This window comes from Cannabis sativa, chromosome X (assembly GCF_029168945.1).
Source record: "Cannabis sativa cultivar Pink pepper isolate KNU-18-1 chromosome X, ASM2916894v1, whole genome shotgun sequence".
NCBI classification, from domain to species: Eukaryota; Viridiplantae; Streptophyta; class Magnoliopsida; order Rosales; family Cannabaceae; genus Cannabis; species Cannabis sativa.
In genome coordinates, this window is record NC_083610.1 from 79,005,800 (window position 1) to 79,022,950 (window position 17,151).

A 17,151-nucleotide genomic window follows, 5' to 3' on the forward strand; every position below is an offset into this window, starting at 1 on the left:
TGAACCACTATAATTCTTTGTCTTGTTTACTTTTTCCAGCCTTGTTGTTTGTTCTTGCATTCCCAGTCGAGTACTCGCCATTCTAGGTTGAATACTCGCACTTGTCATTTCCCTAAAAATTCTCTTTTATATCAATTAAATAGTACTTTTCGGTGTTGCGAAATTGACTCGACAACATTTGGCGCCGTCTGTGGGAATTTCGACTGAAAGATTTCATTCACTTCAAAGAACACTATTCATCATGGCTGGAAATCACGCTAACGGAGCTAACAACGGATCCATCAATGTTGGAATGATGAGCGTACCATTGCCTGAAGCTGGAGTGCCACCTGTAGACGTCATCAATGGCGGAGTAGGGAGGAGTAACATCAGACCTCTCAACCTATTCCCAGAAACGACTGGCCCTCAAGTCGGAGACACGTCCACACCACCAGCAACCATGCATTTTCCCCCCGTCACCCCGGCGGTAGTGTCCGAAGGAATGGTCCAGCTCACTACCGATCAATATGCTGCAATTCAGGATCAATTGCGAGCACTGCAAGCCGAGGTAGATGGACAGAGTCGAGCTCGACGCCCTCCTCGAGTTCCTACCATTCGCAACGAAAACCCTCAGGTAACCATTTCCAGACGTCAAACTAACCGTGTACGCAGGGAACGAAGAACTGACCCTGAAGCTCTGGACTTGAATCACCCGATGTCAAGAGATCAATCTGCAAGGTTTCCTAACCAGAGCGCACAAATCGACGAGGATCCTGAGCGCCGCAATCCTCGCAGTCGTCCATCTCGAGACAACGACGCAGAATCGGCCTCTTCATCCTCGCATGGCCGCACTCCGAGCAGGTATACGAGGTCTGGCTCTGTACAGACACAGCAGGGAGGACGTTATCATGTACATCGAGGGGATCTGCGTGATCACCTCAACGCAGTTTTTAGGGCACGCTCCCGCGGCCCACATAACACTGAGACGCTCCATGATCCCCATGCGGGCGATCAGGGTGTCAATGCAGGTAATAACCCACCTATCGCGCCGATCGCGACCACTGGGATTAATATCCCCGCGAACCTTGCCGCAGTAGTTGCGAGCCCTGCAGTCGCAGCGACTCCAACCCTTGTGACAGGAGGAATTGATCAAAGCATGCTTCTGCAAGCTTTGAAGATGCTCGAGCAGCAGCGTAAGCCTATATACAAGCTGCATGGCACTTCGCCTTTTACCGCAGAAGTGCGACAGGCCCAACTTCCAAAAGGGTTTCGTTTATCCGAATCCCTCAAATATAAAGGTACTTCTAACCCGTTAGATTACTTAGAAAAGTTCAATACTATAATGGAAGTGGACCAGGTACCGCAACTTGCGAAGTGTCGCATTCTTGCGGCAACGCTCGAGGAGAATGCCCATGATTGGTTCACCCAATTACCTGAGGCATCGATATCGACGTGGGAAAACTTCGTCGACTTATTCCTCACACATTTCCAGGCCACAATGACGTATAGGCCACCCTATACGACTTTGGCCAACATCAAACAAGAGCCTGGTGAGTCTTTATAAGACTATTTCAAGCGTTTTAATGCAGAAGTAACAAAGGTCGAGAAGGCCCCCGAGTCTTCGCTTGTTTGCATGTTAATTACAGGTATCTTGCCAAGAACCGACTTCTGGAAGGAACTACAAGCCCGAAGGCCGGAATCCTTAGTAGAGTTCTTCGCCATGGCCGAACCTCACAAGAGAATCGAGAACTCTCTGGCAGAGTTAGAGAAGGGCAAGAACAAACGACGATCACCCATACCGCGGTCGCGCTCTCGCAGTCCACGAGGGAAGAATTCCAGGGGCCGAAGCCCAAGAAGACGTAGCCCGCGCAGACCGCGAAGCCCGAAGTTGGCTAAGTCACCCCCAAAGAAGGAGTCCTCGCCGAAAAGGAAGGGAGGACCTCGCTTCGTCAACTATACTGAACTTGCCGTACCTCGAGACCATATCTATGCGATTGAGGAAAGGAACGGCGTCTTCAAGAAGCCGCCCCCCATCAGGGGAAATCGCGACCGTAGAGATCCTAAAAAATTCTGTAAGTACCACAAGGACATTGGTCACACTACTCTTGAATGTTGGGTCTTGCAGGATGAGATAGAAGAACTGATCCGAAGAGGGAAGTTCGACAAGTATAAGAGAAGCGAGGAGGGACATCCCCAAGCGGATGGCAAAGGAGATAGCCAGAACGCGAGTGGCTCGAGAACACCTCGCAATATCTTAACCATAATCGGAGGACCGCACATCGCAGGCGACTCTCGTAAATCGCAAGAAAGGTATGCCAGAGAAGCCAAGGAGAGGTCGTTAACCAATGTGAACAATCTTGGTGAACGGCCAGAGAATCTCTTCAAGAAAGAATGCGAGGACATCGTCTTTATGGAGAGCGATGCGAGATGGGTCCACCACCCGCACTCTGATGCACTGGTGATAGTCGCCAATATTGGTGGAGACAATGTCCATCGTATACTGGTCGACAATGGGAGTTCGGTGAATTTGCTGAATTTCCAAGCCTTCAAGCAAATGGGATTGCAAGAGAAGGATTTGCGACCTATGACATCAAGCATCTATGGCTTCTCGGGAGATGTCATAGCAATCAAAGGAATGATCAAGCTCCCAATCACTTTGGGAACGCCGTGCTTCGCCAAGTCGATGGCCGACTTCGCAGTAATCGACCAATACTCAGCATATAACGCCGTAATTGGTCGACCAATTCTGAAGGAGATGAAGATCATAACCTCGATCTATCATCTGACGATGAAGTTCCCTACTCCCTCTGGAGTAGGTTCGGTGCGGGGAGTCCAATCCGACTCTCGAGAATGTTATAATGCAGCTGTCAAACTCGCAGAAAAAAGGACGGTAAATGTTATCCACCTTTTGGACGCACCACCACCTCGCCAGGAGATCCTCAGGATCGAGGAGGTACCGCACATGGATAAACCAGACTTGGATCCAAGAATCCTCGATCACACCGCCGCAGCCCAAGCCGCGGAAGACACAATCGAGGTACCTATAGATCCTATAGATAATAACAAGGTTTTAAAAATTGGTTCTAGATTAAACATACAGTTGCGAGAACAATTAACGACCTTTCTAAAACAAAATCTTGATATTTTTGCTTGGAAACATTCAGATATGGTCGGGATATCTCCACAGGTCATGTGTCATCGCTTGAACATGACCCCGAAGTGCGAGGTGTCCGACAAAAGCGCCGCAAAGTGGACCCCGCGAGGTACCAAGCGCTGAAAGAAGAAGTTGACCGCCTCCTTGCCTGCGGCTTTATACGGGAGTCATTTTACCCCAACTGGTTAGCTAACCCAGTACTCGTGCCAAAGCCTAATGGCTCATGGCGCACATGCGTTGACTTTACCGATCTAAACAGAGCCTGTCCCAAAGACAGCTTTCCTCTTCCTAGCATTGACCAGCTTGTCGATGCCATTGCAGGTCACGCACTTTTAAGCTTCATGGATGCGTACTCAGGATACAATCAAATCCCGATGTATGAACCGGACCAAGAACATACCTCGTTCATTACTGATCGAGGATTATACTGTTACAAAGTAATGCCTTTTGGTTTAATAAACGCAGGTGCGACTTATCAAAGGCTAGTGAATATGATGTTCTCAGATCTTATTGGAAAGACAATGGAGGTATATGTTGACGATATGCTCGTAAAATCGCAGCATGCGGAGGATCATATTACGCACTTGCAGGCCATGTTTGACATATTGCGGCGATACAAGATGCGTCTAAATCCGTTGAAATGCGTCTTTGGAGTGGGTTCCGGAAAGTTCCTTGGTTTTATGGTAAATCAGCGAGGAATAGAAGCCAATCCTGCGAAGATCAGGGCATTGGTAGAAATGCCGTCACCGACTAAGCCAAAGGAGGTTTAAAGCCTCACGGGTAAAGTCGCGGCTTTAAACCGCTTCATATCCAGATCCTCTGACAAGTGTAAAGAGTTTTTCCAGACTTTAAAAGGTAACAAAAGGTTTCAATGGAACGAAAAATGCGAGCAGGCTTTCCAAGCTTTAAAAACGCATTTGGGGCAACCTCCAGTTTTATCAAAACCGTTGTCCGGAGAAGTTTTGTCTATTTATTTGGCCGTCTCCGAATACGCGATTAGTTCAGTACTAATCCGCGAGGACCAAGGACGCCAACACCCGGTGTATTACGTCAGTAAGCGATTATTAGACGTCGAGACGCGTTATCCTCAAATGGAGAAACTGGCTTTCGCCTTGATAATATCCTCAAGAAAATTGCGACCTTATTTCCAGGCTCACAGCATTGAAGTTTTGACAAACTTCCCCTTAAGACAGGTTTTGGTGAAACCAGAAGCATCGGGGAGATTGTTAAAGTGGGCGATGGAGTTAATCAGTTCGACATCAAGTATAAACCGAGAACTGCGATCAAGGGGCAAGCCTTGGCAGATTTTATACTTGAATTCCCAAGCACCGAGGTGGCAGTTGTAGAGGGTGGAAATGACATCGTCGTGGCAAGCAAAGAAGTATGGACATTGTATGTCGATGGAGCCTCAAATAACGAAGGTTCTGGCAGCGGGATCTTGTTAATCAGTCCCAATAATTTCAAGGTACACGCTGCTTTACGTTTTGAATTCTCTGCATCTAACAATGAAGCCGAGTATGAGGCTTTAATCGCAGGTCTGAAATTGGCCCTCGAGATGAAAGTCGAGTATCTACAGGCTTTTAGCGACTCTCAAATCGTGGTATGCCAAGTGAATGGAGAATACCTAGCAAGAGGCGGAAGATTGGTTAAATACTTAGCCATCGTTCGCGAAATAATGCAGAAGTTCAGAAATGTAGTCGTGTCTCGAGTACCGCGTGCTTAAAATGCCCACGCAGACGCTTTGGCCCGATTGGCCTCAACCAGAGAAGCCGAATTACTCGATGTAATTCTGATGGATGTATTGGCTCACCCAACCATAGATCGAGAAACAATCATGGAAATCGATGATGTCCAGAAGATTACCTGGATGACTCCTATCCTCGCATACCTTGAAAAGGGGCTCCTACCTGATGATAAAATAGAAGCGAGGAAATTGCGACAGCGAGCAGCCCGTTATGTGATATATGACCAGAGTTTGTATCGCAGAAGTTTTTGTCAACCACTTCTCAAATGTATCAGTGGAGAAGACTGCGGTTATATACTGCGTGAAGTACACGAGGGGATTTGTGGCAATCATACCGGAGGTAATTCCCTTGCCTTAAAAATTATGCGGCAAGGGTATTACTGGTCTACATTGCGACAAGATGCCCTCGCATTTGCAAAAAGGTGTGATAGATGCGAGCGAATAGCCACTTACACACACTAGCCCCCGAGTAACCTCCATTCTATCACGACTCCCTGGCCCTTTGCAATATGGGGAATCGATTTAATCGGCGAGTTACCCAAGGGAAAAGGCGGAGTCAAATATGCTGTGGTCGCAGTTGATTACTTCACAAAGTGGGCTGAAGCAAAAGCACTCGCAACCATCACTGCAACGAAATTACGCGAGTTCGTCTACACCTCCATCATTTGTCGTTTTGGCATTCCGCATAAACTCATTTCGGACAATGGAAAACAATTTGACTGTAAAGAGATGCGACAGCTATGCGACGATTTGGGGATTAAAAAAGCTTTTTCCGCAGTTGCTTACCCGCAGAGTAATGGACAGACTGAAGCCGTTAATAAGATAATTAAACACACCATAAAGGGAAAATTAGAAGGTCGCAAAGGGGCTTGGCCAGATGAATTATCGCAAGTCCTATGGTCCTATAATACGACCCCTCGATCTACAACTGGCGAAACACCCTTCTCACTTTCTTACGGGTGCGAGGCCATGTTGCCAGTTGAAGTTGGGGCAGGTTCCCTACGCAGGGATATTTTCAATATCTCGCAGAACAACGAGAATCAGCTATTCTGCCTTGATCTTTTGGAGGAAAAGCGTGATAAAGCGCACCTACAAAATGCGGCTTATCAACAGCGAACCGCAAGGTACTTTAACTCCAAAGTGAAGGTAAAAACCTTGCGAGCAGGAGACTTGGTCCTTAGACGAGTAATGCCAAACACCAAAATCCCGTCGCACGGGGTTTTTGGGGATAATTGGGAAGGACCATACCTCATCGCAGATCAAATTGGTGATGCAACTTATCGACTCGCAACACTCGATGGAACCGCGATTCCACGAGCATGGAATAGCGAGAGCTTGAAATTTTATTATCAATAGTATTCGTATTATTCGATTATGTTAATTCTTGTACTTATACTTAGATATTTTTTGTTCAAAAAAATCCTAAGTATAGGGGGATATATGCCCGAATGTACTATTGATCATATGAATAAAATTACTTGCTAAATTTTCAGGTTATTTAAATTTAGTTTACCAACTTTGCAAATTTTCCTACTTATTACACCAAGCTGTAATTATAAAGAGCGATTACACCAAGTTGTAATCAAAGTTAAAAATATATATAAAATCGCGAGTACCCGTGTACTGCGTAAATATTAAAGGATAAGCTATCCCCGCGAGGATAGAAATTTGTCCAAAACAAAAGGTAAATTGTCCAAGTACAGAAGTGCGAGTACTCTTGTACCGCATATATAAAAAAAAAGTGAAATCAAAAAACAACATAAATCAGAAGATAATCAAGCGTCTGGAGCAGCAGGAGTAGTCCCATCAGGAGCAGTCTCGTCCGCGACTTTGCTGATGACCTCATTCTCGACTTCTTCAGCTTGTACGCCCTCGACCTCGTCCCAAAGGTTGCCTCCCCCACCTTGAGTCTGAGTAGGCGACATGGCGCGAAAGGCCTCAGCCATCTCAGCAGCTTAAGCTCCAAGAAGAGAGAAGTCGAAGTCGGGGACTTTGGAAAGAGTGGTGTAGATATAATCAGACACAGCCTGATCGTACTGCTTCTTCCCATTCTCTTTCTCAGCCTCCAAATCGCGAGCCATCTCAGCGATCGTTGTCTGCGACTTCTTGACCTCGAGCTCCGCCTGTTCTTTCGCCCTGCTGAGTTCCTCGAGCTCCTTCTCCTTGGCCTTGTTGAGTTCCTCAAGCTCTTTCTCCATCCTCGCCACATCCTGCTTCAGCTTTTTTATATTCTCCTGAAAATGAGCGTTCTGCCTCTTCAGTGAGTCGGCTTCCTTCGAAGGAGTAGCCGCAGCTTTTATGAACAAAGCCATTGACTGCGCGGCCAGTTCAGTGGATCGAGTAACGAGATCCTCGTAAGGGATCTCAGCCAGGAACTTTTCCTGCATGGCCAGGAAGTCGCGGGCGCGAACAGGAGGGTCAATGACGACTTTCTTCCCCTTGTCCTGAGTGGTCTTGGCCAGCTTCTTGGAAGAGTCTGCGACAAGCGAAGCCATCACATCGCTCTTCCTCTTCTGGGCAACGACCGGCGAAGTCGTCGCTGTTCCACCCTTTGGTTTGATCTTCAAGACAGGGGCAGACTTCAGAAAAGTCATATCTGCGAACATGAATGAAAGATAAGTAAAAATCACAATCCTACCCGTCAGTTTATAACAAAAGACGAGTTACCTGAAATTTGTCGAGGAGTTTGCTTAGAAAGACGCTTGTCTATTCGCTCTTGCTGCTTCTCGGATGGTTCTTTGTGTACTGGCTCCCGTTGAAGGCTTGCGTTCTCGGGAATCAGCTGATGTTCTCGCAACTTCGCAGTTGTACACAATAATCGCCGGTCGCGATCTTGTACCGGAAGGCTCCCGAGAATTTCAGCTGTCTCCTTGCTAGTCGCGTCAAGAGTCGGTCGAGCTGGTCTATCTGCGATAACAACAAAAAGCGAGTAAGCAAAAGATTTCAAAAGCAAAGTAAAAAATGTCTAAGTCAAAAAATACGCGACATACTGGGTCTGCGATTAAAGTCAGTCCTAATCCCAGGAACCTTAAAGACGTAAAACCACTTCGACTTCCAGTCACCCATGTTCGACACCATTCCCTCAACACCGTTTATTTCGGAAGTCGCCCATTTGCTAAAGCAGTAGAAGCCGTTATGGAGGCCCACGCTCTTTATATCGTAGAAGTAACTAAACTCTTCTACTGACGGAGCCCTATGGACATACTCCATGTACATCGCATAGAAATCCAAGACAGTGCGATAACTGTTGGGAGTCAGCTGAAAGGGCGATACGTCATATCGCCTGAGAATGGCTGCGACGAAGGGATGAAAGGGGACCGATACACCACATCGAAGGATGGGTATTGAGATTACCACATCCTCTGTAGGGATGATCGCAGGGTTTGTGAATGGAAGGTGCGCTCTCTGAGATGGTTTAGGACGTTGAAACACAAGTCGCAGCAAATTCAACCTCACAAAGGTAGTGAAGTCTGATTTGGCAACCCTCGAGACTAAATCCTCGCATGCGAAGGGCTCGTTCAATTGGGAGTCGTCGACCGAATCTGTCCCACTCCCTTCCGCTTCCTCCTCTTCCCCACCTGACTCGCGGACTGGAGTCGTCCATTCCTCCTCCATCTCCTCGACCTCGATGTCGGGAGCATGCCTCGTATGTATGAGATAGTCGCGTGCTGACACTGTGGACTCGCTGTCCCGGATATCGATTGTCCCAGGTTCAGCGAGCTCCTGTACCATCCTCTCGATGTCTACAGAAGACATCGGACCTAACTCTATTTGCGCAGCCTCCATTTCGGAGATGTCCGTAGGGAGAAAACTGTCTCTCTCCTGGTCCGACTCACCGTCAAATGCGTGGCCTCCTGAGCCGAGCTGCTGGCTATCCGATAGATCGCTCATCTGAAAGATAGAAGATCTTTTCAGCGTGATGGATGTGTGAAAAATAAAGTAAGTGATCTCACCCCCAACAGATTATAAAGTCGCATTCGACAGAGAGGTCAGCCTCCATGCGAATACTGACCATCCCGTCAATGTGCGAGAAGAGATACAGCTATCTTGGGCAAGTAATTCACACATCCACGGTTAAACGGTATACCTCCAGAAACGGCTGGGAGTTTCCCAGTGACTCAAGAGGTATGCATTTTCGAGCATAACCCTGAAGTTACTGGGAGACCCCCACCGTTCCGAGAATACCTATCAACCAAAGAGTACGATCATTCGAGTATTAACGCACGTCAACAAATGGCTGGGTGTATCACAGTATCTCAAGGGGCATATAATCGCATATATGGCCATTAGAATACTGTGACACACCCACCATTTGGAATGGCAATTAATACTCTCACAACTCAGCCCGCGACATATAAAAATCCTAAAAGATCTAGCTAACAGTTAAGTGGAAATAAGTCTTGGAAATATGCGATTATTCAAGCTGTTCATCTGAACACCCGCGAACATTCAAATTGTTCATCCGAATATCCGCGAGTATTCGAGACGTGAAACAGTGCCTATGAATTGTGTGCGGTTATGTTAGTTTACAGGTCCTATTCTATGAATGATACCCAGTTTCACTTACCCAAAACACATAACCTCATTAACACCCACTAGCATACATTCCTAAAAAAGCCTTTAAAACATCCAAACCCAGAAAATAAAGCATATTTTCTCCAAAAACAGAAAACGAAAATGCAGTGATTTAGAAACTAACCTTTGGTTTTGATTCTTGCGATTGCTCTCGATCACTTCTGAGATTGAAAATGTTGTGGAAAATGGCAGAAAATCTGGGAATGGATTTTTTCGAAGTGTATGCACTGGAGAGAAGTTAAGAATAAGAGGGAAAAATGGGAAATTTGATTCGTATCAAAGCGTTTAAATACCCATATCCCTTATTAATTGGGATTGTGACACGTGGCAGCCAGAATGCCTAAGGTCGCCCAATCTAACGGCCAACTATGGCCACGCCTACACGAAAACCGAAGAGTTTTGTGACGTGGCAACCTAAAGATAATAAAAACTAATAATTACAGCCGTTATTTTTCGAAACCCTCGATGGGACAACCAAAAGGTCACCTCCTCGTGACAACCTTTCACCTGTCTCTCGAGTAATAGTTTCCCTCAGTGACCGCTCTTGTCACATCGCAAAACTAGGGGCATGTGTTATAGTGAGATTTCTCTCACCTAGAAACTCGAGACCAGACTCCTCTTTAAAGGACACGTGTATTCAGATTTCCAATGAAGGCTGAATGTCCGTGAGAGACTTCTCGAAGTTTAGACCTCGCTCAGGATAAAACCAGCGAGATACTGCGAGTGCGACTTAAGTCGCACCACGTAACCGTAATTCTCATCATGCAGGGTAGATCCAACTCGCATGTGTCAGAACATGTGCGAGTGTCCCCTCTATATATTCGCGACAAGTATAGAGACCAACTCCCTATGATGCAGTTTGGTCCCAACGACCCAATAGCCCTGACAGACCAATATAAATTCGCATGTCCAGATTTTACTAGCTCCAACATGCGATATCTACAAGGGGCGATTACCTAAGGACGCAGACGTTCCAAACGTACTGGCGATCCTGCGAGCTCAACAAACAGAACATGAACAGTCAACTCACAGATGCGGAAGACGCATACGTTGATGAACTTAGTAACTGTCACACATTTATTAATGTTAACGTTGTTTGAGTTTAGTTATTGCAATTCAATGTGTAAATAATGGATTAACAATGAATGTGATCCTTATGTAACCGATTGGACACCTACTTTGTATATAAAGGGGTGATCCACCATGAAAATGCACCTACGAATCCTTTGCTACAGTGGACTAAGCAGATCGAAATCTGACTGAACCACTATAATTCTTTGTCTTGTTTACTTTTTCCAGCCTTGTTGTTTGTTCTTGCATTCCCAGTCGAGTACTCGCCATTCTAGGTTGAATACTCGCACTTGTCATTTCCCTAAAAATTTTATTTTATATCAATTAAATAGTACTTTTCGGTGTTGCAAAATTGACTCGACAACACCGCTATACTAAAAATATTAAGATGTGATTCTAATAGCCAAACACTGCGTTTCAATGTTGCTGAGCACAAAACATGCAAAATTATGAAATTTTGTAAATGACATGTAAAATGCATTCTGAATTCAAATTAATCATCGTAAATTAATAATTCAAAGTTGATAAACAATTTCCATAATTAAACCCTAATTATCTGCTAATTTCCAAATTAAAGCTAAGCGGTCTTTACATCTACATTTGGGATGGTGATTACTCTAGGGTAGAACAATGATTTTTGGAGAAGTATAAAAACCTATTCGGAGTCTCTAACTCTACCAGTAAGGTTGAATATTAAAGTGACCCAGAAGACTACTACAGAAATATTCAGACTTGGGAAAGTTCTATACAGATTTTAGCATTATTCTAGACATAAATTAACTACTAGTGTTACTTGGTGATAACACAGATGTAGTTACGAAAGAGTAAAGAATCCAAAATCCTAAGAGGAGTAAACATATAGATAGAAATTTCACATGGATTTTGTGACTAAGGAATGTAATATTGGAGAAGGTTGATACTGAATACAACCTGTAAGATCCTATCACAAAGATAATGTCATATACTACACTTGATCTGGATATCAAGGGGATGAGATTAATTAAAATGCACTTTTAATTTTATATTAGTGCAGTTGGGGCTTTATACATCAAATAAAACTTATTTTAATATAATTTTATTTACTAATTAATAAAATATCAGAAATAATTTTACATTGTTTAGTTCACATGATTACATTCATGATTGTATGTTTAATATATAAATTCTATAAAATCCCGAACATATAGTTACTCATAATTATAGTGTTGTCTACATAGTGAAAAATAAGTATGATTATATGTTTCAAACTATTTAGGGTGCATTCGATTTTTTTAAGATCCAGACCTCTGAATCTGAATGCATATTTGAATAATAAGATTCCATCTCTAAAATCTGAATATTTAAATATTTAGACTGTTTGTTTTTTATACACATGAATGTATTAATTTTTTAAGTGTTTTTAATTATATAATATTAAGCAATTTATTAAATTATGTTTTATTTTCAAAAAAATATTTAATATTCAAATATAAAATGTTATTAATTTTAAAAAATTTTAAATATCTATTATTTTTAATTATTTGACATTATTAACATCATATCTCTTTTAATAAATATTATTAATTTTTTTTTCTTTTTAGTTTCAGACACACAGTAATATAACTTTAGGGTCGTGCGGACCGACTCTGAAGAAGCAAAGGCAGCAACAGCTACCATGTATTTGTCCGGGGATGCCAAGTTGTGGTGGAGGACGAAGTATGAAGACATTCAGAGTGGCAAATGCACCATTGACACTTGGGAAGACCTCAAGAAAGAATTGAATGCCCAATTGCTGCCAGAAAATGTCGCCTACCTGGCTCGACGCCAGCTAAGAGAGTTGAAGCAAGTTGGGACAGTCCGAGACTATGTAAAGAAGTTCTCCGGATTGATGCTCGACATTAAGGATATGAACGAAGTCGACAGACTTTTCTACTTCGTTGAAGGACTCAAGCCGTGGGTTAAACAAGAGCTGCAAAGGCAGCGGGTGTCAGATCTCGCCACGGCTCAAGCTGCAGCCGAGTGGCTGACTGATGACACCTCTGAGAATTCGCAGCCGAAGAAGACGAATCCCCAGACCAGCACCAACAATGCTGCGAGTAAGAAGTCAGGAAAGCAATGGCCAAGTAAAAGTGGGGGAGGGGACAAGAGGACTCCTGAATCTAGCTCCTCCTCTAAAAGTGATGCTGCAACGGGGAAGAAGCCCCTTAAGTGTTGGCTTTGCCAAGGCCCACATAGGGCAGCTGCTTGCCCCCACCAGTCCAAGTTGAGTGCCATAAAGGCATCCATTGCTCAAGAGGAGCAAGGATGTGGGGAAGATGATGAAGATGAAGACTGCGCGCACATGGGCGCCGTTCGATTGATGGCTGCTCTTAAGAAGCATGGCGTCGAAGGAAAGAAAGCCCTTGGGAAGGGATTGATGTTTGTGGAGGCCACTTTAAATGGTAAGCAGGCCAAGAGCGTGTTGATTGACACCGGCGGAACACATAACTTCATTTCCGAAATTGAAGCCAAGAGGGTGGGCCTAAAACTGGAGAAAGATGCGGGCCGCATGAAAGCAGTCAATTCGAAGGCCATGGCCACAATTGGAGTGGCCAGAAAAGTGAATGTCAAGATCGACGAATGGGAGGGGCAACTTGACCTTGTAGTTGTTCGCATGGATGACTTTGATGTGGTATTGGAAATGGAGTTTCTAGTAGAGAAGGGGGCGATTCCAATTCCAGAAATAGGGAATCTACTAATCATGGGTGCCCGCTAAAGTGAGACAGCCCCCAGAAGTCAAGCTACTATCAGCCCTGCAATTGAAGAGGGGCCTGAAGAAGAAGAGGCCAACATTTGTCATTGCTCCCGCCGTGTACGATGAAAAAGTGGAGGAGTCTACTCCACCTATAATTGAGAAGGTGTTAGATGAATTCAAAGATGTGATGCCGAACGAGCTCCCATAGAGACTGCCTCCCAAGAGGGGAGTTGATCACCAAATAGAGCCGGTGTCGGGTGCAAAGGCCCTAGCTAAAGCAGCATATCGAATGTCTCCCCCGGAACTTAAGGAGTTGAAGAGTCAGCTAACAAAGATGTTGGAGGCAGGATTCATCAAACCATCAAAGGCACCTTTTGGTGCTTCCGTGTTGTTCCAAAAGAAGAAGGATGGGACCTTGAGACTGTGCATAGACTACCGCGCCCTCAACAAGGTGATTGTGCGAAACAGATACCCCATTCCCTTTATCGCTAATTTGTTTGACCAGCTAAGTGGAGAAAAATATTTCATGAAGTTGGACTTGAGATCAGGGTACTATCAGGTTCGGATCGCAGAAAGGGATGAACCAAAGACTACTTGTGTTACTCGATATGGGGCGTTCAAGTTTCACGTCATGCCGTTTGGCTTGACAAATGCGCCAGCCACATTTTGTACACTCGTGAACGAAGTCTTCCATGATGTCTTAGACAAGTTCGTGGTGGTGTACCTGGATGATATCGTGGTCTATAACGCCACTTTAGAAGAGCATCAGGAACACTTGGCAACGGTGTTTCAGAAGTTGAGGAAAGAACAGTTGTATGTAAAGCGGGAGAAGTGCTCTTTTGCTCAGAAAAGTATCAAGTTCCTGGGTCATGTTGTGGAACACGGGAAGATCCGTATGGATTTGGAAAAGGTACGGGCGATCCAAGAGTGGACGACCCCAGCCAATGTAAAACAACTATGCTCGTTTCTCGGTCTAGCCAATTACTATAGAAGATTTGTTGAGGGCTATTCGAGAAGAGCGGCACCCTTGACAGAGTTGTTGAAGAAGGGTGTTATATGGACGTGGTCCAAGAAGTGCGAAGAAGCTTTTCGAAGTCTAAAAGAGGCCATGATTGAAGATCCTGTTTTAGCCTTGCCAGATGTATGCAAACCCTTCGAAGTACAGACGAATGCGTCAGATTATTCTTTGGGAGGGGTACTCATGCAGGAGGGCCACCCTGTGGCATTTGAGAGACGCAAGCTTTTCGAAGCAGAAAGGCGGTATACTGCGCAGGAGAAAGAACTCTTGGCGGTTATTCATTGTTTACGGACGTGGAGGCATTACTTGTTGGGGTCGAAGTTTGTGGTGAAGACGGACAATACTGTTGTTAGTCATTTCCTCACGCAACCAAAACTGACTCCCAAGCAGGCCCGATGGCAGGAATTCTTGGCAGAATTCGACTTCTACTTTGAGCACAAGGCCGGACATCTCAATCAGGCAACAGATGCCCTTAGTCGAAAAGTAGAGTTGGCGGCACTAAAGGTGTTAGCAGGCATGTCAGCTAGCCAAGTGGGTACACCAATCAAGGAGCGCATCAAGGAGAACCTAGAGAAGGACCCAGTTGCAAAGAACATCATGGCTCTCGCAAGAAAAGGAAAGACAACTCAGTTTTGGGTAGATGATGACCTCTTGTGGACCAAAGGTGGGCGTTTGTTTGTTCCGAAGGCGGGAGATCTAAGGAGGACGCTACTGAGTGAGTGTCATGACACGTTGTGGGTGGGCCATCAAGGGTGGCATAGGACACATGCCTTGTTGAAGCATGGGTACTATTGGCTGCAAATGCGGGAGGATGTGGTGGACTACACAAGGACCTGTCTCGTCTGCCAACAGGACAAAGTTGAGAGACACAAGATGCCAGGGTTGTTAGAACCTTTGTCAGTCCCAAGCAGACCATGGGAGAGTGTCTCGCTTGATTTCATTTCAAGTTTGCCAAAGACTGGAGACATGAATGCAATCTTGGTGATCGTGGACAGATTTTCTAAGTATGCAACCTTCATCCCGGTGTCGAAGCAGTGTCCGGCAAAAGAGACAGCTCAACTTTTCTTCAAGCATATAGTAAAGTACTGGGGAGTACCCCAGAATATAGTAAGTGACCGAGATCGAAGATTCACAGGGACCTTCTGGTCCGAATTATTTAAGCTTCTTGGGTCACAGATGAACATCTCCTCGAGCTACCATCCACAGACAGATGGGTAGACAGAAAGATTCAATGGGATGTTGGAGGAGTATTTGCGGCACTTTGTCAATGCCAACCAGAAGAATTGGCCGCAACTACTAGACGTAGCTCAATTTTGTTTCAACTCTCAGAAGAGTTCTTCATCAAACAAGAGCCCTTTTGAAGTTGTGAATGGACAGAAACCACTTTACCCCACACAGTGGATGAATACCACGGGCGGAATTTGCGGGCCTTTAATTTTACGAAAGACTGGAAGAAGAACACAGAGATTGCCCAAGCATACCTAGAGAAAGCTTCACGGAGAATGAAGAAGTGGGCAGATCAGAAACGCCGACCGCTGGAGTTCAAGGCAGGTGACTTAGTGTTGATCAAACTGAGGCCAGAACAATTAAGATTCCGAGGGGACAAGGACATTAGACTCGTACGCAAATACAAGGGCCCTGTTCAAGTCATCTCCGAAATTGGCCTAGCATCCTACAAAGTCGAACTACCTTCATGGATGAAGATACACCCGGTCCTGCACGTCATCAACCTCAAGCCGTATCATGAAGATCCAGAAGATCCAGCGCGCAACCAGTCTACCAGGGACGACATCAGCATTCAACGACGCAGCAACAGAGAACCAGAAGAAATCCTTGCAGAAAGAACTGTTCATGTGAAGAAAAAGAAGAGAAAAGAGTACCTGGTCAAATGGAAGGGCCTTGCTGATGACGAGATCAGCTGGGAGATGGCGGAGGACTTGCAGTAGTTTATGCAGAAGACTGAAGATCATGCAGCAGGTTCGTCGAGGACGCCGAACAATTAAGTGGGGGAGAATGTGGCTTGCTGCCCCATGGCACACACACAATGGGGCCATTTTGTGACATGAGCATGCCTTGGTGCTTGATCATTAGTCAAGTCTTGCACCAAGCACCTCATTGGCTATTTTGTAACATGAGCATGCCTTGGTGCTTGATCATTAGTCAAGTCTTGCACCAAGCACCTCATTGGGGTTGGGAGTCTTTTGTTGTTTAGCTTTCTTTCTTTGTATTTCCACTCACATGTATAGAGAGCTAAAATCATCTATGTTCCTAGAAATCCCTTAAAACCCCAATAAGCTCTTTAGGGGGGTGGGTGACCAGGTGACTTATGAAGCACCTTGTCACCAGCATGATAGGGGCCCAGCTGTGTAGTCCCTTGCCCTATCAAGGCCATATAATAATAAAACGATGTTTATCCATGCTTCTTGTGTATGCTTCTATATGGTCTTCGTGATTCCTGTTTGTTGCCTTTGTTGGGCCATTGCGTGTCATTTGTCTATATGTTTGCTTGTGGGTTGTGTGAGATTGGTCCTTGAGGACGCTTTGTGTTTGCTTGCTCATGCTTATAGTTTGCACTCAACATGTGCGAGACATGTATCGTGCCTAACCTTTGAACTTGTTTGTCTGCAAGAGCGTTTAGGCTGACTTGCTAGCTCGGTGTACCAGTAAGTGCCGCACGTCCCACCTATTTGGGGGTGTCCAAATAGGCGGCCCGTGACACTAGGCACTACTGGTACCTTTTAGTATTTATTTAATATTATTATTATATATATATAATATAAGAAAGATAAAGTAAAAATTAATTACATTTGAAAAATAATAATAATATTACATTATTATTATACATCATAGAATTTACTATAAATACGTTTAATATATAAATATATATATAAAAAAAT